The 26,055-nt window shown below is 49.8% G+C and overlaps 1 protein-coding gene across 1 annotated transcript in view; it reads right to left on the reverse strand.

Moving 5' to 3' along the window:
- FAT2 (FAT atypical cadherin 2) overlaps window positions 1–20,200 on the reverse strand; it is a 77,736-nt gene extending 57,536 nt beyond the window's left edge. The window contains exon 1 of the mRNA XM_059417194.1: window positions 20,021–20,200. The gene's annotated coding sequence lies outside the window, so the exon portion shown is untranslated. The remainder of the gene's footprint in view (window positions 1–20,020) is intronic.
- Window positions 20,201–26,055: the final 5,855 nt, after the last annotated feature.

Raw genomic sequence — 26,055 nt, forward strand, 5'->3', positions numbered from 1 at the left:
CAATAGTGCTGAGGTTGAGAAACCCCATATTTGAAGACTATCAGATGAGTTTAAGTGCTTTCTCAGGGGTACCTGGCAGATACAACCCTGACCACTTGACTCCTTTTTCCAAAAAACCTTCAAGGGATCCCCAGTGATGGTGGAACAGTTTCCTCCAGGGACCTAAGCTTGGCAATCTGGCTCTAGATACTTCCTACAAGACCCTCCCATCAAGGCTGAGGTCCGGGCACACTGAGGTGCGTCAGCACCTGCAGGGGCTACAGAAAAGCAAAATGACCAAGATCGTGGACCTGGCATCAGGCTGCTTGGCCATCAGCCAGCCCTGGCTCCACCACTTCCTAGCTGGGTGATTTTCTGGGCAGGTTATTTAACCTCTGTGAGCCTTGATTTCCTCTTCTTTAGCATGGGGATAAGGATATTATCTACCTCATTGGATTGTTGTGAAAATTGAATGAAATAAAGGGAGATGACTCTGTAGGGTGCCCGGGACATAGAAGTTTTAACTTAATATTGGCTATTATTAGTAATAGGAAATTCAGTTTCATAAAGGGAAGGGACCCATCCTGGGCCTGAACAGCTAGACAGAGGCAAAGCAAGAATTAGACTTGGGGCTCCTTGCATCACAAGTCAGGGCTGCTTCCCCTATCCCAGGTCTATCTACCCCTGTCCCACCACTAGTCCCTTTGGATAGGGCCTGATTCTGACTCATCCTGTAACTTCAAATCTCCTAGAATGTCGGAGCTACAGTGGAACTTTGAGACATGGAGTGCTCACCTGACTCGTGCATAGATGGGGAAATAGAGCCCCAGAGCGGGGACTGAGTCTTGCCCCATTTCACATAGTGGGTGTCCAGGAAAGAACTAGTCCCTGGGGGTTGTTGAAGTAGCCATGAATGAGTACTTCTCCCCCTAAGACCTGCTGTGGCTCCCATTCTCTCCCGTGCCATTTCCCTCATGGCTCATCCATGAACTCCAGCCTGGGTTAAAGTCCAGCCTGGGTTAAAAGTCCAACCTCAGGGTTAAAGAAAGGGAGAAGATAGAAGGGGAATAAGGGAGGGCAAAATTTGGTTGCCAAACTCGACCTTCCAGAAGCAAAGTAGGAGGCTGCATACACCAGGCTTGCGCCTGGCTTGCCCGTGAGTCTTGACTCCAAGGAGCTTCGTGGCTGTCAGCCAGATGTGCAGAGCATTCCTGGATGAAACGGGCAAGACTTGTTTTTCCAGTTGCCTCACTCTTCAAAGGCAAGGAAGAGTTAAACTCCTGGGGGCAAGAGGGGAAAGGAGAGGCTTGCATCCTTGTCTTTCCAGAGTCCTGAGGGAGCTGAATGCAGCTTCTTTAAGACCTCGCAGGGAGCATCCCAACCTGGGAAGCAGGAGTGGGAAAGTCTGCCTAATTTGCAGCCTGCAAGTCTGTGTGACAGAAAAGAATTGGACTCTGCCCACTCCTTCCAGCCTCCCTACCACTATCTGTCTCTTGAAATCCTATTGGTGGCACCCCAGGCCTAGCACCTCAGAGAAGAGAGGGCAGGAATGGAGGCAGATTCTGTACCTGGGGTGTCTATTCCTCATCCTTCCTGCCCTCCACTCTTCCCCATCACTTACCACTGCAGCTCACAGTGGAGTTGGCCCCAGGCAAAAGCCATAGTCCCTCCATTTCACTCATCCCATCCCCAACACAGTCTCCTGCAAGAGGGCGTAGACCTCTGAGTCATGTGGACCCCAATGCCCCAGGGTGGCATTGCATTGGAAGTTGAAGCCCCAAGGAAAAATAAGTTCTTACCCCAGTCCCAGGTTTGCTCACTCTGCAGCCCAGCGAGCCTAGGGCGCACACAGCCTCCCTGCTCGCCCTGCCCTGCTTTGCAGAAAGCTTCCTGCTCACCAGGTCAGCACCCTCATAGGGCAGGCCCCAACAAGACACACCACTCAGCCGCTGCACAGGCGCCTTGCAGAGATGAGCTTAGGGAAGGCAGCAGGGACAGGGTCTCCCTGGAAGGGGATAAGATGCAAAGAGAATGCACCCATGGATGAGGGTTTGGTAGCAGGGCTGTGTTCAAGCTTTAAGACCCACAGACCAGGTGAGTGGTTTGCTGAGGAAGGTCCTGTGTCTGGACATTTGTTTCCTGGCACCATGCCTGGGCAAGTGAACAGGTTTGCAAGGTGCAGAGGCATGTTGGGTTCCTGGGCTTCCCTTTCAGCACAAAGCCTAGGACCATTATTTTTAAATGTCTTGTGAGGGGCACCTAGGTGGCTCAGTCAGTTAAGCACCTGCCTTTGAGTAAGGTCATGACCCCAGGGTCCTGGGATAGAGCCCTGTGTCCTGACTCCCTGCTCAGCACAGAGTCTGCTTCTCCTTCTGTATCCCTCCCCCACTTGTGCTTGCTTTCTCTCTCTCTCTCTCTCTCTCTCTCTCAGATGAATAAATATATTTTTAAAAAAGAAACATCTTGTGAAAACATAAATCAATTCAAATCACTTCCCTTCTTAAAATTCTCCAGTGGCTTCCCAGAGCATTCAGATTAAAATCTAAACTCCTTAATATGACCTACAAGGCCATGTGGGTCCACATGCATGTGTACTTTTCTAATGATACCTCCTAGCACTCTCCCCATTGTTCATCAAGCTGCAGCCACATAGGCCTTTCTCCTCCACAAACATGCCAAACTAGGGTCTGCCTCAGGGCCTTTGCACTCGCTGCTTCCCTTTACTTAAGATTCTCACATGGCTGGCTCCTTCTTGTTATGCTTCTTCCTGGGTCAGCTCTCAAATGTCACATCCTAACACCCAGTTTGATGTAGCCTCCTTACTAGACCCTTCTTTATTATACCACCATATTCTCCATGGCACATAACATGACCCAGTATGTTCTTGCTAATTTGTTAACACTGGACACTGGGCTCCATGAAGACAAGAGTTTTGTATATCTTCTTCATGCATGAAATCCCAGTGCCTGGTATATAACCCTACTCAATAGATGAAAACAGGAAGGATCTGGACTTAGGAAAAGCAAATGACAGAATGAAAATGGAAAGAACCATTAGTGATTATCCTTTCCTTTCTGAAGCTGGAATATAAAGTGCCCCCCAAAAGAAAAGGACATGCCCAGGATGCCTGGGTGGCTCAGTTAGTTAAGCATCATGATTCCAGAGTCCTGGGGTCGAGTCCCACATCCAGCTCCTTGATCAGCAGGGTGTCAGCTTCTCCCTCTCCCTCTGCCTGCTGCTCCCCCTGCTTGCGCTTGCTCTCAATCTCTCCCTGACAAATAAATAAATAAAATAAAATCTTAAAAAAAAAAAAAAGAAAGAAAGAAAAAGAAAAAAGAAAGAAAGGTACTTGCCCAAAGTCATAGGGTAAGAACCAGAGCCAGGTTCTTTCCTCCAGACCACATTGCCAGAAAGAGAAACTGTGGATCTTTGTGAATCTGACCTTTTGGGGTTAAGTCCCAGTTCCTTTGCTTGCCAACTACATAACCTTGGGGAAGTCAACCTCCTCAAACCTCTGCTTTCTCATCTGTAAGATGGAGCTATTAAGAATACTGCTTTCCTAGGGTTTTATAAAGACTAAATAAAGAAAATCATGCCCGTTATTGGACTTAGCACAGCTCCTGGCCCATAGAAAACAACTCAGTAAATATTAGTTATTATTAGTTTGAAAAGCCAAGGCCGAATCAAAGCCTACTTAAGGTTGGGGTGTGGGTGGGGTCCACCAAACCCTCTGGAGAAAGCCCAGCCTGTGCCTCAGCGGAGCAGGAAGCCTCTGGTCTCTGGTCGAGTCTAAGCTTGCTGGCCCAGCCACAGGCTGTTCTGGTAAGCTGCGAGCAGGCGCTTGTCTGGGGTGGGGCCTCCTGTTCTTGGCTCCCCAGACACAGAGGAAAATCTGCATGTGGGTGAATGTGCACATTTGCAAGAGAGCACACACATACTTAGGTGGCAATTTTCGAATAGTTGCATGGATACATAAATGGGATGTGCCTGCTTGACAGAATGAATATGATACGAGCAAATAAGTTGGTAGCCATGGGGCTTGTGGGTGCACAGGTGCAAGCAAATGCAAGGGTGCAGGCTCATGAATGGACCCTTTTAGAATATATGTCTGAATCAGATCTGCCTCCTTGGAAATCCCCAGACCCGTCTCCCAGATGGGGAAGACAGCAGAAAGTGGTTCATAGCACCCAGTTTCTGGCTGTATGACCTTGAGCAAGTGGCTTACTGTCTGATTTTCATTTCTCTCCTTAATAATACTATTTTGAGGATGAAATTAATGTACATAAATGATGAATATAAGATGTGACACAGTTTTCAACAAATGTTACCAAGTACTATTTCTTTTAGCAGCCAGCTCATACTACTGACTGCTGAGTTTGTAGGTAATGAAAACTCTCAGATGTATTATTACACCATCCCAAATCTGTCCTTCGTGAACTGATTTCCTCCAACTCAGGGCTGTAGGGCTTTAATGAGACTATGATGCATTTCACCCTGTGCTTCAACTCACTGCTCCAACTTCTCAGAATCTGGATTCCAAGGTGCCTGGGTGGCTCAGTGGGTTAAGCTTCTGCCTTTGGCTCAGGTCATGATCTTGGGGTCCTGAGATCAAGCCCCGCATTGGGCTCTTTGCTCAGCAGGAAGACTGCTTGCCTACCTCTCTGCCTGCTTGTGATCTCTCTGTGTGTGTGTCAAACAAATAAATGAAATCTTTAAAAAAAAAAAAAAAAAAAAAGAATCTGGATTCCAGCATTCAGAAACTTGGTGGTTGTGACATCCATGTCTTTATCCAAGTCGTTGATAAAAAGTCTAAGCACAAGTGGGAGGAGCAATGCTCTGAGCTCTTTGCTCATTCTTTTGGTTAGTGACCTCCAGTGCCATTCTGGAATGAGTCATCTCAGAATACAGAGCTCCTTGTCACTGAGGAGCGCGGGCAGAGTCTGTGTAGCCACCTGTGAAGGATGGTGCTACTCTAGGGGGATTCTTGCCCTTGGGGGAGGTGAGAAGAGCTCTAAAGTCCTTTCCAACTTATACAGGTATGATTCTTTGGCCTGTGCAGGCCTGTGGTCTCTACTAACCCCTAATAGAGCCCCTAAAGTGAGGAATGGATTTCCTCTGGCTGTGAATCAGGCTTGCACACTCACTGATGCTTGCACAATGGTCCTTGTGACAAGCTACCCTGGCTCTTGGGAGACATGGGTCAAAAGTCATTTGTTCCCTGGTGGCCTTGGTCAAGTCAGTCACCTAAGCCCTGTGAACTTCTTTCCTCCTCTGTAAATGATGTGCTGTCTGTTGGGTGAAGGGGCTGGAATGGATCTGTGATTTCAAACCTCTCTATTGCTTTCAGGGGCAGAATCTCTTTTTTCCTAATGAAATTGTAAATAGATTAAAGCAGATCTATGCTATTAGGAACAGGGGTTTTGAGGGCTAGGGTTTGCCCACAGGCTCGCCCCTCACCCCCACTGGGGAGCGCAAGTTTGAATAACTAGATAGATGGCCTCTAGGAGCCCCTCCAGATCTGAGAAGCTGGGGTTCTACTACTCCAGTGTCCCGTGTCCTGTCATAAAAAAAGTCCTAAGACACACAGTTGGATACACTAGGATTCTAATGCACTATGATCTATATTTGTAATTGCCCATGTGCAGTAACTTTAGTCCTTAGTTCTAGAAGTCTGTGACTAATTCTGTTCCTTCCATGGGAATCAGACATACTCGGAGGAATTCAAAGTCAAATCAAACTCCCACTAAAGAAGCTTTTACCAGAATTCTTCAAACTGTCAGGCTTCGTTTCTGGCAGTGAACCCCCCCCCCCCCCCACACACACACACACATGTCCTTCCCAGAAGTACCCAGACACAGACCAGTGAGGATATTCTCCCTCATGGTCCAACACCATCCCATTTCGTAGCATGTCCCAAATATTCATTAGTAGTTGCCTAATACTCCTAGGAAGCACATCTGCCCTTTTTATTCCCACTTTACAGATAAGGGACCCTGAGATTTGCACAGCACACCCAAGAGCACCCAGAAAGGTAGTGGCTGAACTGAAAACACACAGCCAGACTTCCTGAACCTGGGTGCTCTGGATTTCCTAAGCTGTAGGAAGAAACAATGAGATGAGATATTATTTAAAGTTTGGAGAGCCTTTCATGAGAAAAAGAGGCCATGGATTAATTTTTTCTGGATTCGAGAATGTCCACACTCCCCCCCCAAATCCAAATGTAAACTTGCTGTGGATTTGGGTGCTCTATCAGTAAGTATTTTCTGATCCCACTCCCCTCCCCTCCATGGTGTCTGCCTCAGGCATCAGTGTTAGGGCTGGCTTCTGCTCCCTCTCAAGAAAGGATCCTAAGTATATTCTACTTCTGACAATAGCTGAAAGATGGGGAGAGACAGGGGGGATGGTGCCTTTGAACCAGAACTAAAATCATCAGTGAAAGAATATTGACATTCTAGGTAACTGCTAGTCATGAAGTCTTTAGCTGCTGAAGCTATTTTTCCTCTTAGTAGTAGGGAGCCACTAAAGATTTTTGAGAAGCAGCAGGACCAGAAGAGAATTACATGCTGAGATCTTATATCAGATCAAAAAGGAGATTTTTCCATTCAAGACTCCCACTCTGGTGTGGACGGTGCTGGAACAGCAGCTCTATGGGATTAAGCCAACTGGAATTCCCTGTGGGAAGAGAGGCTTGATTTACTTCTCAGAAACTTGGATGAACCCCTTGAGTCACTTGCTAGTTTGTAGGCAGCCCCTGCCGGGTCCTCCTGTAACACAACCAGTCAAAGAACTGGACATAAGCAGGAAAGGAGCCAGTGGCTTGAGCCCTTGATGGGTTGTATGACCTTGGAAAGGCCACAGACCTCTTCTGAACCTCACTTTATCTGTCTGTAAACTGAAGATAATAATAGCTACTCCTACCTACTTCCCAGGGCTGCAGGGGAGACAGATAATACGATAAGTGAATGTACAGGGAGGAAAAGACGCAGAGGAACACCTTATTAGGACCAATAATGGCTTAGTAAATGGCAGCCCGAACCACCAGCGGACTGAGAGGCCCTCAAGAGAGCTGTCAAAGGTCGGGCCTGCCCACGCCTGAAATTAGAAGGCAGAGCTGACTGACGAAGGAAGTCCTTACTTAGGTCGTGGGGGAAAGAAACCTGGGATTAGGGGGTCCCTTCGTCATTAGTATTCTGATACTGTTGTTGATGACAAAAAGTATGCATCCTATCTGCAGGTAATCTTTAAGTTAAAAAAATCTGCATGCGTTATCTCACTTGGCTTTGAGGGAAGGGATGCAGCACTGGGTAAAATTGATAGTCAAGAAAGTGGTCTCTGAAGTCAGATAGACTTGGTTTCCGATCCCAGCTCTCCCATTCACCAGCTGTGTGACCTTGGGTAGTTATGTCACCTCTCTAGTCCCAGGGATATGGTCTATGTGCCAATCTCATGGAGTTGCTGAGAAGGCTGAATGAGTCAATGCATGACAAACAGTCAGCACTGGAATATACTCAATGCAAGTTAATTATTGTACCAACATCACCATCATTATTATGACACTTATTATGACCCTCATTTTGTAAATGAGAAACTGAGGCTCGGATAATTTGAAGGCTCTGCCCAGGTTCATCCACCTAATAGGTGATGGATTCGAGTGCCGTCCAAGACCTGGGATCCATATTCCAAGAAGAGAGACTCAGAGAGGGTTGGTGTAGCTGGACCCAATTATTTAGAACAGCACTCTCCAGAAGAACTTCCTGCAATGGTGGGGATGTTCTACATCTGAGACGTCCAGGATGGGAGCCCCTAGCCACCTGTAGCTATCAAGGACTTGAAATGTGGCTGGTACAACGGAGGAACTGAGTTTGTAATTTTATTTAATTTAAATTTAAATAGCCACACATGACTCCTGGCTACTGTATTGGCCACCTCAGCTCTAAAGAACGTGGCACAGGAACCAGGAACCAAGGATGCTTGGGATTCAGAGAAGGATGCAGGGTCCCTTCATCTGGTAGGCACACCCAAGTGGGCACACCCACGGCTCATGGTACTTTTAGGGACCCCTGAAGATGTTTCTGTTAAATTCAGAAGAAAGAAAACAAACTTTTAGGTTGAAGGAAATATTTTCATATAGAAAAATACATTTATCTTTATACCAACATTACCATAAGATATAATGTCTAATATTTTTTCATGGTTGAAGGGGCTAGATGTTTAGGACCCATGAACATCTTGATGGGACCCTGGAGAGATGGATATGTGAAGAAAACAAGGTGCTTCCAGGCACCTGGGTTTTGAGGACACAAAGGGACGAAGTGGAGAAGGATGAGAAAATGTTTTGTTATTGGGCCTTCTCTGCCAAAGTCATTCATTCATTCATTCATTCATTCATTCATTCCTTCATTCAATACTTATTTACTGAGACCCACCCTGTGAGGGCATTCCAGAACAGAAAACAAGACAGATGAGGTCCCTGCTTGTGTGGGGATTCTTTTCTAGTAACAGAAAGGAAGGAATGATAAATCAGGGTGACAAGGTGACATCTGAGCCAGGGTGAGGGCTACAGAGTCTTCTTGAGAAAGGGTTTCAGACAGAAAAGAACAGGCAGTGCGGAGTCCCCAAGGCAGGAGCAAGGAGGTCATGCACACTCCAAAGTCATGAGACCGCTTCCCAGACACGAAGGGTCTTTCAGGTACTGTTTGTTGCCAAGGTCAATTTTCTTTCTTTCTTTCTTTCTTTTTTTTAAGTTTTATTTATTTATTTATTTGACAGACAGATCACAAGTAGGCAGAGAGGCAGGCAGAGCAAGAGAGAGGAGGAAGCAGGCTCCCCACTGAGCAGAGAGCCCGATGTGGGGCTCCATCCCAGGACCCTGGGATCATGACCTGAGCTGAAGGCAGAGGCTTTAACCCACTGAGCCACCCAGACACCCCACCAAGGTCAATTTTCTAATGGAAGGGAAACCCATTCGTGCCCACATCTCTGTCTACACCGTGAGGACAGTTTGGCTGGAGGCATTCTGGTTTGCGGACCCTGACCCTCAGTGAGGCCCAGAGGGAGCAAAGTCTCTTCCTCTTGGGATCCCGTATGGATCCACGGGCTCTACATTTGGAGCTGAAAACTCCCTGAACCCGAGGCACCCCAGAAGCAGTGGGCTTGGAGGTAGAGGCAGGAGGGGAGGTGTCCTGCCCCATTTCTTGGGGGGCTCTCTGGCCACAGTGGTTTGTAAAATGAAAACCAGCTCCCACTCAGCAGGGCAGAGAATGATACTAAACCATTAGAAGCTTGAGAGCCAAGCAGGGGAACTGAGCAACTCCTCTAGGTTCTACATTTGTGCCCTGGGATAGATGGGGACACGAGTGGGAAGTCAGCCTTGTAGGAAGGCTGCGGGAACCCTCGATTTTCTCCTCCTGGCTGGAAAGGCACTAGGAAATCCCTGCATGGGAGGAGGGGTAGGAAGGGGGAGAAAGGCTGTCCTGAAGGTCTAGGTTTGGGGTGGCTCTCTGGGAGGGAGGAAGGTTGTATTCTGAAGTCATAGGACAGACTCGCCCAGGTAACTGGAGAGCCTCTTCCAGGAAGCAGCACTGCTTGCAGAGGCTGGAACGTCCCGGCTACATATCCTCGTCTAGTGGGGGCACGTCCTGTCTGTGCTTCTTGCCACTCGGATCCAGTGGAATCCTTTGCAAAGGGGTGAGTTTTCAGACATAGGGACACCAAGTTCCAAATTGAATGACCTTGGGTATGTAACCTGACCTCTGAGCCTCTGCTTTTCCTCATCTTTAAAAGGGAGAGAATAAGCGAACCCACCTGAGACAGTGGTTTGGAAGGTTTGACTAGATGGTTTCTTGTTGAATGTTTAACACAGTGCATAGCACCCAGCGGTCACGAAGTAAATGTTAGCTGTTGTTACTGTTAAAGAATCATTATCATTCTGTAAAGTGGATCCAACCGAGCTGGTGCTGTGGTAGATGCGAGTTGGGGGTGCAGAGCCCCTGCATCCCATTTGCCGCCACCTCCACCCCCCCAGGCATCTCTGTGACCACAAGCCTGAGGGCACAGTTGGAAAACGATCTGAAGTCTAATCTGTTTGGAAAGATGGGAAAACTCTGCCCAGGGAAGGGAAGGCATAGCATTAAATCACATATGGCAGCAGTGGCACAACTAGAACCAGATCCTAGTCTCCCTCTCCCGGGCTCTCCACACTGACAAAGCTGCTCCCCCAACCCAGCCTTTCTCCCAACCTGCAGGCTCCTCGGGTACCCACAAAGTCACCAGCCAGGAGGAAACTGCATGGGTAAGGAGCCAGGCAGGCCTCAGGGTCAGACCTGGCCTCCATCCTGCCTCTGCTTGTATGCAGGGGCATGGTTTTGTCTATCTCAGCCTCAGTTTCCCCATTTGTGATGTGGTGATACCAGTTCTTACCTCATGGAGGATTTAATGAGATTCTGCATGGACAACATTTAGCATAGTGCCAGGCACACAGAAAGTAGCTAGTGTTATTACTATTATTATTACTATTTAAAAATACAGTAATGTTACTACTATTACAGTAGGTGTTCAAAAAGAATCTATGGAAAGAGGAAACTATTCTCTGTATGTGTACCAGTCCCAGCCTATGTCCCAGGAGCTCCTTGCCAAAGCACCCTTCTACACACACACACACACACACACACACACACGTGTGGGTCTTTGTGATATCCCTTCTCTCCTTGCGATGGTCTGTAACAAAACTTAAGCAGCAGCCTGAACAGCATCAAAATAATAAGAATAATTTCTATTCTGGGGCACCTGGGTGGCTCAGTCAGTTAAGCATCCAGCTCTTGGTTTCGGCTCAAGTCATAATCTCGGGGTCATGAGATCAAGCCCTGCTTCAGGCTCTGCACTGGGTGTGGAGCCTGAGTAAGACTCTCTCTGTCTCTCTGCCTCTGCCACCCCCCCAGCTCATATGCACGTGCACTCTCTCTCTCTCTCAAAAAAACAAAAAACAAAAAAAGGAGTAATTTCTATTCCTGTCATCTTCCCCACCCCGCAGTGGGTGCAGAGAGCTAATCCGCGTGATGTCAGTCAGAGGCTGAGGGGGGCAGTGTGGTGGGTGTGAGGTGGCAGTGAAGACAAAGTGGAGAATGTTGGGGACGCACCAACAATGCGAATTTCCTGATCTTTTTCATTCTGACACTGGCTTGCTAGGCTGGCCTCTCCGGCCCCGTCCTATGTGATCTGCATAAGGCCATTCAGCACAGCTCCCCTCTCTATCCGGGACACAACTACCTTCCCAGGCCCTAGAAACACCAGTCAAGTGGACCCTGTTCCTCCTAGCTGGCTCTGAGAAGCTGCTGGAATGGAAGCTTCTCATCACTCCTCATTCATGATACCATCGCCCCCCCACTGTGGCCACTCACGGTCAGGTCTACCTCCAAGTCAGCCCCCCCCCCCCCGGGAGGGTGAGGAGGCTACTGTCAGAGCCACCAAACCGGGTGGTCACTGGCTCAGGTTCCGGCCTCGGGCCGCCGGGTTTTAAGTCCCACCTGGGTTTGTGACCTGACCGTTGCTGGCTGTGTGACCTGGAGTAAACTAGTCAACCTGACCGAGTTTCAGTCTCTTCCCATGTAAATTGGAGAAGATAATCATCAGGGTGTAGTGAAGCTTAATTAAGATGAAGGGCCTAAAACCGTCCTCACAATGGCTCACACAGGACCGTCCCCTGCAAACACTGTGATGAAAATGAGTCTCACTCCTTTGGGGTCAAGGGTCCTCATTCACCCATCAGAAGGCCAACCAGGGCACCCAGTGGGAGCTGAGCAAACCCCCTCATTTTATGGGGCCTCCACTTGTTTATCGGGGAGTTGGGACAGGTCCCTGCTCTCCAGCCTTTAGCAGAGCTAACATCCCACTAAGCTACGGTCGAATGATGCCCGGAGGATCGTGAGGTTTGGGGAAGACAAAATGTTTACAGAGGTAGACACTGGTCGCAGCTAACATTTATTGAACATTTACTATGCGGAGAGGCCCTATAGTAAGCACTCGGCATGCATTACAGCTTTTAAACTCGCTCACAGCAACCCTATAATTATCCTCATTTTGCAGATGAGGTAAATGAGACTCAGAGAGGCTCCCTAACTTCCAATGCACACAGCCAGCATGTGGCCAAGGTGGGATTAAAATTCAAATCACCTGTGTGTGACCTGATCACCTGCCTCTCTGTGCCCGGGGTTGGAAACAGCTCTTGGGAGAGGAGGGGGATCACATAACCACGTGTCCTCTCAGCCCTGCAAATACAGATTCTCAGCAAAGACTCTATCTCCAGCCCTCCCTCTCCGTCCCATTCCCTCTGGCCTGGCCCAGCCTAGCCGTGCTGTCTGTCCAGCCAAGTCCAAACCCCTCTGAGCAGAACTGCCTAGCAGGCAGGCAGGCCCGGGCAGGCAGGGAGCGGCATTCTAGCAGTGGGACACGACAGGAGGTTCCGCTCTCTGAGCCCCTGTCAGTGCAGTGCTGCTGGCTGAACCTGACTGCGGGGGCTAGAGGCGGGGCTAGAGGCACGAAAAGGTTAGGGATGATTGTGAGCGGCAAGGTGCATACTAATGAGATGTAAGCCAGTCTCCCCAAGCTCAAGCCCCCAGAGCTCAGTCCATACCGATTGCCTCTTTCCCACAGTGACTCTGCTCCACTCTTCCATGGCACACACAGAACAGAACCACTGGGCCCACCAGTGGTTCTCACCAGACAGGGCTGACCACTGAATGGAACTAGTGGTTCCCACTCAGGGGGTGGGGGTTAAAAAGACATATTTGTCAGCCCCACCCCAGATCTACTAAACAAAATCATTAGAGGTGGGGCTTAAGAATAGATGTTTAACAAGCTCCCAGGGTGATTCTGGTGGGACTGGTGTTTGGGATCTGCTGAACAAGGTCATCTCTTTCACTAAGATCCTGTGTTCTACCGTGCCTCCTTTCAAAGTGGGTATCCTGTATGTGCCCTCTCCTAGGCCCCAGTGCAGAGGGGTGAGGAAGGGAGGGAAAGACCCCCAGCTCCTAAGAAGTGCTTCTCAAATGTCAGTGGGTTAAAGATCACAGCCTCATCTCGAGAAGTCTAATTGAGTAGGACTGTGTGCGCTCAAGTGCACGCGGTCCCCTGTAGGTGGTCTGCCGACCACTGTGAGGGGAACACTGGCCCTCGGGCAAAGCAGACACAAGGTTATCTCAAGTCAATTAGAAGAGAAGACAGGATAGGGAAAGTGACAGGTCTGATTCCTGTGTCCGACTTTGACCGAGAGTCTCTGAGTCTGCAGATCTCCCTGTGCATCAGCATCTCAGAGGCGACTGTCTTGCTGTGGTCAGGTCTGTTTATCAGACCTGATAGACACGCAGGCCCATGAACCATGTTCCACTTGCAGGGAATAGAACAGAACCGGAAAACGAAAGGCTTCCATCCACATACATACACCTCATGACCTAGCCCTCCCACTCTTAGGAGACACAAGAGAAGTGTGCACGTGCACTCACCAAAGACTCACACAGACTCTTCAGAGGAGCACTATTATAATAGCCCGGCAGTAGAAACACCCTGAACGTCCACCAAGAGCGGAATGTAGGATGCTCATCTCGGGGAATACTAAGCAGCCGACAGAAATGAAGTATTGCTCTGGGCAACAAAACGGGTGAATCCCACTGACGTAGTCTGGGGCAAACACAGCCATATGCAAAAGAATGCATAGTGTACTCTTCTAACTACATAAAGGCAAACTTATCTGTGGATTAGAGTAAGATCAAGTTGGCCTTGTGAGGGTGTTAGTGACTGGAGCACAAAGGAGGTTTCTGGAATGGTGGCAACGTTCTGTTTCTTCATCTGGGAACTGGTTAGTTTCTGTAAAGTTCATTGAGCCATACACTTACGATTTGTGCATTTCTTGTATGCATATTATACTTCATTAAAAAGTTTTCTGGAAATGCTAGTAAAGGACTTCAAAGAACTTCTAATAAAAGGGAAGACATTGAAATAATAAAAGCATTCTGAATATGGCACATGGCGCAGGATTTCATCGCTTATAGGATTTTGGATTCTTCCTGCCCCAGGACCAGGAAGGAGACAGTTCTCAGAAACCAAGAGGCACAGGAGCTGTGCCAGGGCATACCAGGACCGTGGAACACCAACGACTCAGCAGCTCCCTCCCCCACCTGCATCCGGCCCGCCCTCTGCAGAACTGCAAGGGCAAGGCAAACCCGCTTTCTACCAGGTTCCCAGGTTCAGCTGAGTCCCCATTCGCTGGGGTTTATTTCCTGAAGCATTTTTCTATCCTCAGAGAAGTTTTCCAGTCCATTCTCTTGTTTGATCCCCTCAAAGACCCTATGAGGGGAGCAGAAAGTATTTCCATTTAATAGATAAGGAAGTTGAGACCCGGACATGGGGAGGTGGTCAGAAGATTTGGCCAAGGTCATACTGCTAGCAAGTGGCCCAGTCAGGACTCAAACACAAGTCTTCAGATCCCAAGCCCAACATTCCTTGGGCTAGACCACATGGGCTTTTCTCAGGAATAGCCATACCAACTGTAGCTTCATCACTTAGCGAGCGCTTGCCTGTAGATGTCAGAATCTTTCAACAACCCAAGGATGCAGGTGCTATCATTTTATCCCCATTTTACAGATGAAAAAACTAAGGATCAGGAATCCAAGTGCCTTGTCCCAAGTCAATATCCAGCAAGATGGCATGTGGATTGGAAAAACAGAGTCTGTGCTCTGAAATACTAGTTAGTGGTTCCCAAACCAAGCTGGACCTCACCTGGAGTTCCCCTGGAGCTTGTTAAAAATGCAGATTCCCTGGCCCCACACCCAGATCCCACATTCTAGTGCTGTAGATGCAGGATGGGGCTGAGGAATCTGAATTTTTAAAAACAGCCCTAGGCATTTGGGTAGCTCAGCCCTAAACTAGGCTACCACTAAAATAGGACAGTAAAAATAACTCAAAAGTAAAGTTTCATTTACAAGTTCCAAATTACCTCACTGAGCCTCTCTAATAATCAGAGTCCTCCTAACTATGGTACATAACCCCACAAGAAGGTATTTGACAACAGCCCCCCTGGCTGGGTAATCACCATGTTTGTGTGTGGGAGGGGATGGGGGAGTGACTAGCGAGGAGCATCAGGAGGGCTCTTGGGGAGCTGGGGGTGTCTGTTTTTGCTCTGGTTGCTGGTTAGCCACTGTTGCGTTCACTTAGTAAAATTTGTCAAGTTGTAACTTACAAGTGATGTACATTGTTCTTGACTGTTTGCAAGAAGGAAGAAAGAGTACAGTCGAGACTCTATATAAGGAATCATTACAGAGTGGAGACTTATAAGAGGGATCCGATAAGGTTCTTCTAATTATGTGCTTCCAAGAGTTTGAGATTCTAGGATTTGCATTTTCCAAAATGCTATGATTCTCTTGCACCAATTCCCAAGACTTCAGGAGCCCCCAAATCTGTCACAGTAGCTAATGTTTAGCAAGTTTTTAGTATGTGCTGGCTGTGTGCTAACGACTTCTGTGAGATGGATCGCACTGTACCCCCTGCACCCCAGACAGGTGAAGTGTGTCCAAGGTCACAGACAGCAGTGCAGGCAGGACTGGAGCTGGAGCACCTTGGCTCCAGGGCTCATGTGCCCAACCCTGGCACAATATTGGTATCAAGCTCAGTCACTTCCCAAGGCTAAGTTCCTGGCGCATCTAAAATCCTGCATTTTGTGCCACACAGTCATGCATCTGCTAAGAGGATCCAGAGGAAAGAGGACGCTGCAGGTACAGACAGCAGCCCTCACCTGGGACGCGTGAGCACACGCACACTAACGTTACCCCACAGCAGGCATGTACACTCCTGCTCAGCTTGCACCCAGGCCAGCTGCTGTGGGCATTGGAGATGAATGGGAACTGGGTAATGGAGAATTCTCCACTGTGGGCTCCCTGCCCCCAGCAAGGGGATGGACAGGTGCCTCGCAGGGGACACTCCAGTCTCAGGAACGGGAGAAGACTCAGGACTGAGAGAAGGGGAGGGATTTCTCTCTTCCACAGGCTCCAAACTGGAAAATGTTTAAAGCATCCCCTCTTTCATACTCCTTGGCCTGTCACATAGGGCCTTCAGTGACCTGGCCCCATCCTATCTCTCAGGGCCCACTCTGACCATTCTCCATCCAGCTGATAGTTTCCTGCACACACTTGCCCTACCTTGACACATGCTACTTTCTCTTTCTGAATTGCCTTTCCTCATTTTCCTTATTCAGACTTCAAAACTGATATTAAATGCCAGCTCCTCTAAGAAGCCTTCCTTCATTGACTCTATAACTGGGCTGACTACCACTTCTGGGCCCCCAGGCCCATCTGATTTTGCCTTTATTTTACTACCTCCCTCAAGGTACTAAACCGTCCATTAATAGGCCTGCCTCCCCCAACCATGAATCTCTGGGGGCCTGACATATGCTCACACTCATTAGGTGTAGTGAAGTCAGTGCCCAGAGGACAAAAGCTGTGGGATGGACGGGAAGTGGCTGAGCCTCTCTGAGTGTCTCCTGTCTCCACGCAGAAAATCAGAGGAAGAGCTACTGGGTAGGGCCTACTGGCCTGAAGGGCCGTTATGCAGAACAGAAGGTCCTTGTGCATGGGTCTAACCTGGCGTCAGGCACACAGAAAGGCCAGTAAATGAGAGCTCCCGTTTCCGTGTTTAAATCCCGTGCTCAGCAATGGCTCCCTGAGGGCTGCAAACAACCCAGGACAGCATTAGAAAGTGGTGACTTGAGGCAAGTAATTCAGAATCTATGGTTCTATCCATTAAATGGGACCAACGATTCTCGGAGACTTCAGGGAACTCCTGAGGACCCTTCTAGTTGCAGGCAGTAGTGATAGAGTGGTGTGCACACGCGCATGCGTGTGCCTATGTGTGTGTGTGTGTGCTGGTGAGCGTTGGGGCAGGGCTCCAATTGATGAAATTTATGTCCCCCATCCCCTGAAGGGCAACTCAGTCTAGCCATCATCCTGGTTATGGATCCCAAATTGCATTCTGCAGAGGTGAAGATGATTCGCCCGCCTCCTAGATGGATGACCTGACTAGGAAGCAATGCCCTTTCCTGAACGAAGCTCAACAGAGAGGGGCAAAGCTGAGTGAAAATGTCTGGGGAGTAGACCTGCCTTCCCCGCTCACTTGCTGTGTGACCTCAGCCAAGGGCTCAGCGTTCTCTGGCCAGGCTGCGGCATCTCTGTCTCTCTGATTCAATTATCTCTAAGGATCTTTCTGTGCCCCGCTCTTATTGACCTGTGATGAGTCAGGCTAATGCTTAGTTCCTCTAAGTGACAGTTCTCGTCTATGAATTAGAGATGAAGATTCATGTGTTCTCTCAGCAGCTATGCAATGAGCATCTGATGGGCCGGGCTCTGTGCTGGACATGGGGGCCAGAACAGTAAGCAATACTTCGTAGTAGAGAGGGTATCCGAAAAGAACCCTCGGGGCACCTGGGTGGCTCAGTGGGTTAAAGCCTCCGCCTTCAGCTTGGGTCATGATCTCAGGGTCCTGGGATCGAGCCCTGCATCTGGCTCTCTGCTCAGCGGGGAGCCTGCTTCCCCCCCCCTCCGCCCCCGCCTGCCTCTCTGCCTACTTGTGATCTGTCAAATAAATAAATAAAAATCTTTAAAAAAAAAAAACAAAGAACCCTCAAATAATTAATAATTGCAACTCTGATTTGTCTTATGAAGGAAGACTTCAGGGAGCTCTGAGCTGGCCTCCACTCAGGGGAGGCAGAGAGAGCTGGTTACCTGATGACTGCAAGAGTAATGAATACGACCCTATGTGCTACCTGCAGGAACTCACTTAAATGTCACATCCATCTCTGAGGAAAGGACTATCATTAGCCCTCTTTCTCAAATTAGGAGACTGAGGTTTAGAGAAGTTGAGGCCCAGGTCACACAACTAATAACATCCAGGATTTGAATCCACACGTCTTTGTAAGCCTGTCTAGAAACCCTCATTATAAATGTAAGCATTAAGACCATTAGCCATAGAAAGAGTAGCTTTGAGATTCTGAGCCAACTCTGCTTGTGCTGGGAACCCAGGAATCATGGGATATTCCGGAGGCTCTGCCCGGTCCAGTTCTAAAGGAACGCAAAAGGCAAGGCCCATCCAGGGGGTACAGAAGGTCCCTGATCATACTGGCATCATTGCCTGGTTTTCTTTAAGACATGGCCCTTGCCCCACATTCTCTCCTACCTGGCCCCACCTGGCCAGCAGGAGTGCCAGCATCGTGGCATACCGTGGGGCAGCTGGAAAGAGAACTTCTAGCCTGAGGGGAGTTCCTTTGCACCCAAGGAAGAATGTGCAGGGACAGGAGCGTGGTGGCCCAACTCACAGAGGACTGGTGTAGAGTGAGCCTGGCCGACCCTCCCTGTAGAAGGCACAGCCACAGCTGATACGGAGGGGCTGGAGAATGTCCCTGCGCTTCTGGGTCTGTTGCCTGAGTCCTTAAGGAGAACCCTACAAGTCATGGAATCACAGGAGGGTTCCAGAGAGACCTTGACTCCCTCTAGCTCCTCTTCCATTTTACAGATGAGAAACCTGAGGCCCGGGGAGCTCCTGGTGGAGGAGGGTGTCACTGTTGCACTCTGCCAGGCTAGTCAATGTCATGGATTTAGCACCTCCTTGCCACAGTATAACCTGTGGTCCGTGGAGAACACTGGGGGAAACCTGAGCTTGCCCTGCGTCCCTCATCTACAACATAGACAGCCATTCCTGCTTTGCCTACCCAACAGGCTTACTGGGGTGAAGCAGTCAAAAATCGATCATAATATTAATCGAGCCACCTTTATTTTATATGTAGGGAAATAGGCCCAAAGAGGTATGGGACCATCTTAGAGCACACAGCCTGGGAGTTACAGAGACATGAATAATGAAATGCTCTTTCCATCCTCCTTCAAAGACTCACAATTTTCAAATGACCATGCATACTCAGCCCAGTCCTGAACACAGGAAGCACCCAGCAAGTACCAACAGGAACAGTAGCAGTTAGTAGTGTTCTGCGTGGAGGGCTCTGTTCATCTGCCCAGCCTCAGCTCCCCATCTGTAAAAGGAGCCCCAAGCCTGCTTCTCTGCCTCCTTCCTCTCTCCGAGCTGAGGCCACCAGCACCAGAATGTGGCAGGGGACAGAGGCAGCCCTTCCAAGCCCTCAGCAAACGCCAGTGTGCTCTGCTGCTCCCCACATTGGGACATATAGCACACCCTCTCTCCAGTGGAGGGCTGAACTCTGGCCTGGTGGCTCTGTTCAACGTTCCACTCCAGCTCACCTGCCTCCAAAGATATGCATCAGATTCCTGCTTCCCCCAAGACGGGGGAAAGAACTGCTCCCACTCACCCGGCACCGGGGCTGCCCCTGGTGCCTCTCAGACTCACAGTCTTTTACAGCCCTAACAGATGGTGAGCACCCTCCTTTTATAGCCAGGAAAGCTGAGGTTCTAATCAGGGTGCCTCAAGAGCCACACAAGAGCCAGGGCCGGCCAGGTTCTCTGACTGTCCCTCGGGCACTCCTTCCCTCCTCCACACCAGGTGCTTTCTGTAACAGGACTCCTTTGCCTCCCTGGACACACTCAAGAAACCAGCACCTCTTGGCTCCCTGGCCGCAGCACTTCCCCACTTAAAGCATGTAGGAAAATGTCACCACACCCCCCCGCCCCCGGAAGGCTCAGCCCCGGAAAGCCCACGCAGAGACTTTCATTCTTCCAAGGACATAACTCCAACTTTTCACACGTGCAAATATGACCTTGCTCCTTCATGAGATCAAAAACCCTGGCCTTGTCCATTCCTGGGCCCCAACCCCCCCAGCCCCCAGGCTTGGGCTGGCTACATCTCTGGCTTCATTCAGTGTACGGAGGCACCTCGGGCCCAGGTTTCCCTACCCCCACCATGCCTGCCCCTCTCAAATCCTGGTCCCGTCCCCACCTTCCAAGAGCCTTAGAACGCCCCCATCTGCTCTGGAACAAGGCACAGGAATGGGATTCGCCCCGCAACCCCTTCCCTCAACCTCCCATCCTCCAGCCGTCCTTACCTACGCCCTTCAGGTAGGGGAGGGTGCCCCAGGGTGAGCTGCTGGGCTGGAGCCCTTTCCACACGCACTGGGCTGACAGGCTCCCGAGGGAGGTGCAGAGACAGAGCAGGAAAGCCCGGTGCACTCGCACGCCGAGGAGGCTGCTGAGAAAGTTGAGTAGGTGTGTCCCAGCCCAGGAGGAGGAGGAAAAAGGAGGTGGGAGAATTGAGGCGGATCATCCCCCTCCTGCCAGCTCTCTGTCTCACGGAGAGGGAAGGAGGAAGCCAACTGGTTTGTGGCCCAGAACTCAGTGGGGAATCGAGTCATGGAAAATGACGGCTGGAAAGTTGCTAAGAAATGACGCCCATCTCCACCTCCCTCCTAGGTTTGACAGAAGGAGAAACTGAGGCCCTAGGCAGGTAGTACTCTTGGGGGAACACACAGAGACCATGAGGGGACTAGGGAAGGACCTGGGTTGCTAAGCTCCGGGCCAGTGTTCCCTCCACATTCCTCCCTGACACTGCCGAGATCCGAGACCCTCCCAGGCCAGATTCAAAATCCCAGGGCTGCCACCTAGGAGCTCAGTAATCTTGGGTGAGATACTGAGTCAGAGCCTCAGTTTCTTTCTTCGAAAAGATGGGGGTGGGACGTCTGGGTAGCTCGGTGGGTTGGGGCCTCTGCCTTTGGCTCAGGTCGTGATCTCAGGGTCCTGGGATCGAGCCCTGCATTGGGCTCTCTGCTCAGCGGGGAGCCTGCTTCCTCCTCTCTCTCTGCCTGCCTCTCTGCCTACTTGTGATCTCTCTCTGTCAAATAAATAAATAAATATTTTTAAAAAGAAAGAAAGAAAAGAAAAGATGGGAGTAAACCGTAACTTTTACCTCATGAGGACTCAGTGAGATAAAGGTTAAATGGAAGTCACTTAGCAGAGAAAGTCTCCCCCAAGTCTCCTGGTAATTCTTCTTCTTACTGTTACTAGCTATGACTTTCTTCGTAAACGGCTTATCCTCTCCAAGCTCTGGCTGCCCCATCTGTGAAATGGGGGGGTAACAAGAATCCTGGCTTCATAAGGTTGTGCGGATTCGTGGGATAGATAATGTGTGTGAAGTGCCAGGCACAGCGCCTGCGTCTCACTGGGAAGCAGGACATCTTAGTTTTGGTACAATTTATGGGGCACCGTTCTGCTCTCCTTCTCCAAATGACTCTAATGTGCTTGCTGTGCTGAGAACTGGTGTTTTAAGGGAAGGGAAAAAAAGTCAGACAGGAATTAGCTCTCCTCCCTCTCTCACTGCTGTGCTTTTTAGTTACAGAATGCATTCATTTGCTTGTGTTGTGTGAGGCTCTATACCTACACTCTTCCAGGGACTCTACTGGTGCTGGGGACGGAGAGGTAAATGAAACAGTTCCCGCCCCACCCTCCAGGGCTGAAAATGGCTCTACAACCATCTTATCCAATTCCCTCCCCACTCCCCAGGACTTGCAGCCCCTCTGCAGCTTCCCTGATGAGTAAGTGAGATTTTGCTTGCATACCTCTAATTATAGGGAGCTCATTACCTCTCCCAGCAGTCCAGTTCTGACTCTTGGCATCTTTATCTGATGTTCAGCTGAGCCCCAACCTGGACAATAGACAAGAATTCTACGTATCTGTATCATTACCACTATTATAGTGGCTATGTGACCCAAGGCAGATGTTTTGAATTTGCTAAGTCTCTGTTTCCTCGATTGTTAAATAGGCTGGTAATTCCTGGGGCTGCTCAGAACAGATCTATTTTCTCTGCCATGTGACTACAACTGAAGTTTGATTCTATGGCTAGGATGTCGTTTTCTAGAAGTTCAGGCTGGATCCTAAGGATAACTGCAAGCATTAAGGTTCTGGTCTTGGTGCTTATGAAGGAGTAATGAGGCTCTTGGCTATTTCCCCTCTCTCGGGAGCTATTCATTTATGGAGCCACGGTGGGCCATACAGTTGGGGATCTGTCACCAGCATTGGGGATGACCATGGTGCCAAGCGGGCTGCCGTGGTATGTTGCCCAAGACATCCAGAGGAGCTCCCCAGTAGCGGGGAGAATCCCCCAGGCGTCTCTCCTGCAAGCTGCCTCAGACTTGGATGAGAGGCCTGGGGGTATGCAGCGTGAGGGGAGCTCCAGCGGGAAGACCAACCTGGGCAATTATCCACCTGAATGATTGCCGCCCAAGTCTCCGAGTCTGAGCCGATTAGGCATTAACCCAAGGGAAGGTGGCTGAGTGGCCCCATGAGCCCTTTGACTAGTCATGTGTGGAGTGGCAAGCGGCTGTCTTCCCTCAGGTCCCTATCTGGGCCAAAGCTGGCCTCCAGCCTGTCCAAGACAACCTGCAGCCTAGGGAGGGAAGGGAGGGATGAATATTGGTATGGATTGCAGAACCCCATAATGCCACTGACATTCATCCCCTCTCTACTTCCCCTGTCACTCCTGACCCAGGCCCTGGACCTTCTTCCTCCTGGCCTCAGGACCTGACCGGGGCATCTGCCGGCCTCTAGTGCCCCATGCACCGGGGAAATTGGCCTCCTCAGTGTCCCCCGCAGCAGCATACCTTGGAAACTGCTTGAGGACAGCTTCCTGGACGTCGAAGATTGTCCCCATCCATCTTGCTATACAGCCCATAAGCCACCTCCCCTCCATGAGCGCCCCCGACCATGCCCCTGACCTGAGTGAGAAGTAATAATAACAATAATAGCTAGTCTTTACGTCAGGTACTTGACTCAGCACTCAGCTGCAGGGATTATTTCATTTCTCCGAACACCACCACAGTGGATTAGGCACTGTTATCATGTTCTATTTTTCAGATGAAGAAACTGAACTCTGAAAAGCTTTAATTACTTGCTCAAGGTCACAGGTCTAGACTAAGCTAAGTTTCAACCTCCCATCTGTCTGAACTCCTGAAACACTGGGCTGTACTGCCCTGGATCTGTCCCCCACCCCCTGCAACCCCCCCCTCAACAGAACCTCCTGTGTGACCTTCTGCTTTGGGTTCTACTTCCCAGGCACCTCTCTTCACTTCACGCTGGTCCGTTCCACTGAGGAACTGCTCAGGAATGGATCTCTGTCTGAGTCAGTGGTTCTCAACCAAGACTGCTCGTTGGCCTCACCAGTGTCACCTGCGTGGGCCTGGCGCACCAGGGTTTCCTACACAGCATTAGGCATTAAAAGGAATTACATCTGATCTGAATCCTCTGTAGCGACCTCGGTTTCCCTATCTCAACAAAGCAGGGTTGAACTCAGATCTTTAAGTCCTAGCTCTGATGTTCTAAAATTCTAACATTCTTTACAAGGATGTTGCAGACTAGAGAGACCTAGCATATAGTTTCTATCCTCTCCCCCTATGAGCCTGAGGAAAGCCGTATTACCCCTGTGGACAGGATGAGCTCTTCCTTCTCCCTCAATTTTCCTTTCCAGAGCAATCTGTCCACATTTGCCATAGGGCAGAGTTAAAAGCGGGGGGCCTGAGCAGTGATGAAAATTCTGATTAGGTGGCCAACTTTAAGGCACCCATAAAGTCTGAAAGCACAGATCATATTATTTTCATGTTCAAAACACTGCACCCTTTCGATTCTTTTTGGGGCAGGCTCAAGTCAGATCTTTTCACTGAAAACCATACACAAATCATCAGAGACAGACAGGATAACACAGGTGCATATGCAGGGTGAGCTGACCAGCATCCAGGCTGGCCCACAGCAGAGGGGTTTCCAGGGATCGGAACTTTCAGTGCTGTGACCAGGATAGTCCCAGGGAAACAGGAATGGTGGTCACCCAGGTGAAGGGAACTGCTGTGTTCCTGCATTACCCATTTGTGTTTCATACCCAGAGCAGATGCCCAATGAGCGGTGTACACCCTGGAAGACCAGCCTCGAAAGAAGATTCAGTTCACTGGGGACAGTTGGCTGAGCGACTGGCTACTTCTGACATAATGTGTCAATGAACTTGAAATACGGCTCTCATTTCCAGGCCTGGGGTCCCTTCCATCACACTGCCTTCTCCCTGCAGAGGGTCACCCAGCAGGATGGGAGAGAGGCTGAGCAGCAGGTACAGAGCAGAGACCCTGGAGTCTGGGCTATGGACCTGTGGATAGGAAAGACTCCAGAGGCCTGGCTGCCAAAGGGACATGATGCCTTTAAGGAGGATGAAGTCATTGAGGGCTGAGGCCACCTGGCTTCGTGAGGGCTGCAGCCTGCAGCCGAGAGGGAGAAGCAGAAGGTGGAAGGCAGGTGGGCCGTGGGGGCCGAGCCTGGGATGTCAGCTCTGCAGCGGACAGACGGGACCCAGCAGGAGTTGGAACAGCCAGCCTTGGCGTTGCCTGGGGTGCTCGGGAATGTAATCAAACACTCAGCAGACCTGCTGGCCGTGGGCATCTGGGCGCCACCGGGCCCTCCAGCTCATCCTGACCCCCAGCTGGCAGTATTGAGGGGCTCCTGCCAGGAGAAGCGTCCGGCCTTGTTGGCCGGGCCGGTGGGCATGAGCTCATCTGTGGCCAATCCAGCCCTCACTCAGCCTGCCCCAGGCTGGTGCTGGCAGGTGGGGCTCTGGTGCTGAGAGCTGCTGGAGCCAGGCTGGCTGGTTTGTGGCCTTGATTAGGTCACCCCAATAGGAAGCTGGGATGGGGGGAGTCACTCTGAGGTCTTGAAACAGAACCTCTGCTGTTATCCCCACCTTTACCTGCCCCCAGACTTGGGGCTCGGATGTGGTTCCCACCAGGGAACCAGTACCCTTCCCATGTCCCCAACCATGTACTGCATTTCCAGCCTCATCTCCCCCTTCTCCCTCTTGTGTAGGGACAACAGCAATAATAATAATTGTGGTGATAATTTGTTATAATGTAATAAGTGCTAGACTAAGCATCATCTCCTATGATCCTCAAGTAAATCTTCCTGATGCAATACTATTATTTTCATTCTCATTTTGCAGAAGACGGAACTGAGATTCAGAAAGTTCAAAGTGACTTGTCCAAGGTCATCATACCCTTAAGTGGGAGAGTGAGGATCTGAACTCAGTTTATCTAGTTCTAAAACCCATTGCTTCTATCATGGAAAATTTTAACCAAGTGTGAAAGCCTCAAATATTGAGGCCAATCCATTTACCACGAAAGTGGGATGTGTCCCCACTTCAAGCATGAGCCTGTTGAAGGATCTTTTTGTAGCTGCTGTTTCTGGTGGTGGTGGTGGTGGTAGTGGTGACAGTGACTGGGTTTTTTCTTTTTGTTATTTGTTTTAATTTTTAAACTGTTTCTAGGAAATGATTGTTGGGTGATTGTTGGCTTTATTTAGTTCTGGAAGGCAGAGGGACTTAACTGAGGACTCCTCCAAAGGCATATTTTAAGATCTCTATGTCAACATTTATGGAATGACTTTATATACTTTTCTGTTAAAGGTTCTTCAAGTAAAACAACTTTATTTATTTAAAAAAAAAAAAAAAAGGCTTCTAGCCCCCCGCACCCCCGCCATGTGATGCTCCAACCAAAACATGGGATTTGGATCCAAGGACTTGCCACCTGCATTTAGAAAGGCCTCACACTTGATTCAGTGCTCTGCTATCTCTGTCTCGGAATCTCGATACTTTGGCATCAGGTTCCTCTCATTGTCCTTTTGCACTGGGCCCAGCAGGGAAGGCAGCCAGTTGGGCACATCGGCTAGCCTTCTGCTCCCCAGCCTTGACCCAACACTCCCCCCTTTGCTAGTTGGGCCTCTGTCCAGATTGCCATCCCTCCTGCATCTACCTGGTGTGCACCTACCCTGGTCCATCACAAGGCCACCTGCGCATGGGCATCTCTTAATCTCCCCCACTGCACCTCCCCACCAACTGCTAGGGTCCCCGGGCCCTTGTGGAGCAGACTGCCCTGTTCTGGGTGAGGTCAGGGCAGGAGATCCCTGTGTGGTATTCATCCCCCTTACCCTGTTTGTCAGAGGAGTGGAGCACAGGCTGTACACACAGGCTGCCATCTGTGTGTACAGCTGTGTGGCCTAGGACAAGTGACTTCACCTCTCTGGCTAGCAATGTCCTCATCTGCCATACTGAGGTAGTAGCCAT

This window comes from Mustela nigripes, chromosome 12 (assembly GCF_022355385.1).
Source record: "Mustela nigripes isolate SB6536 chromosome 12, MUSNIG.SB6536, whole genome shotgun sequence".
Classification (NCBI taxonomy): Eukaryota; Metazoa; Chordata; class Mammalia; order Carnivora; family Mustelidae; genus Mustela; species Mustela nigripes.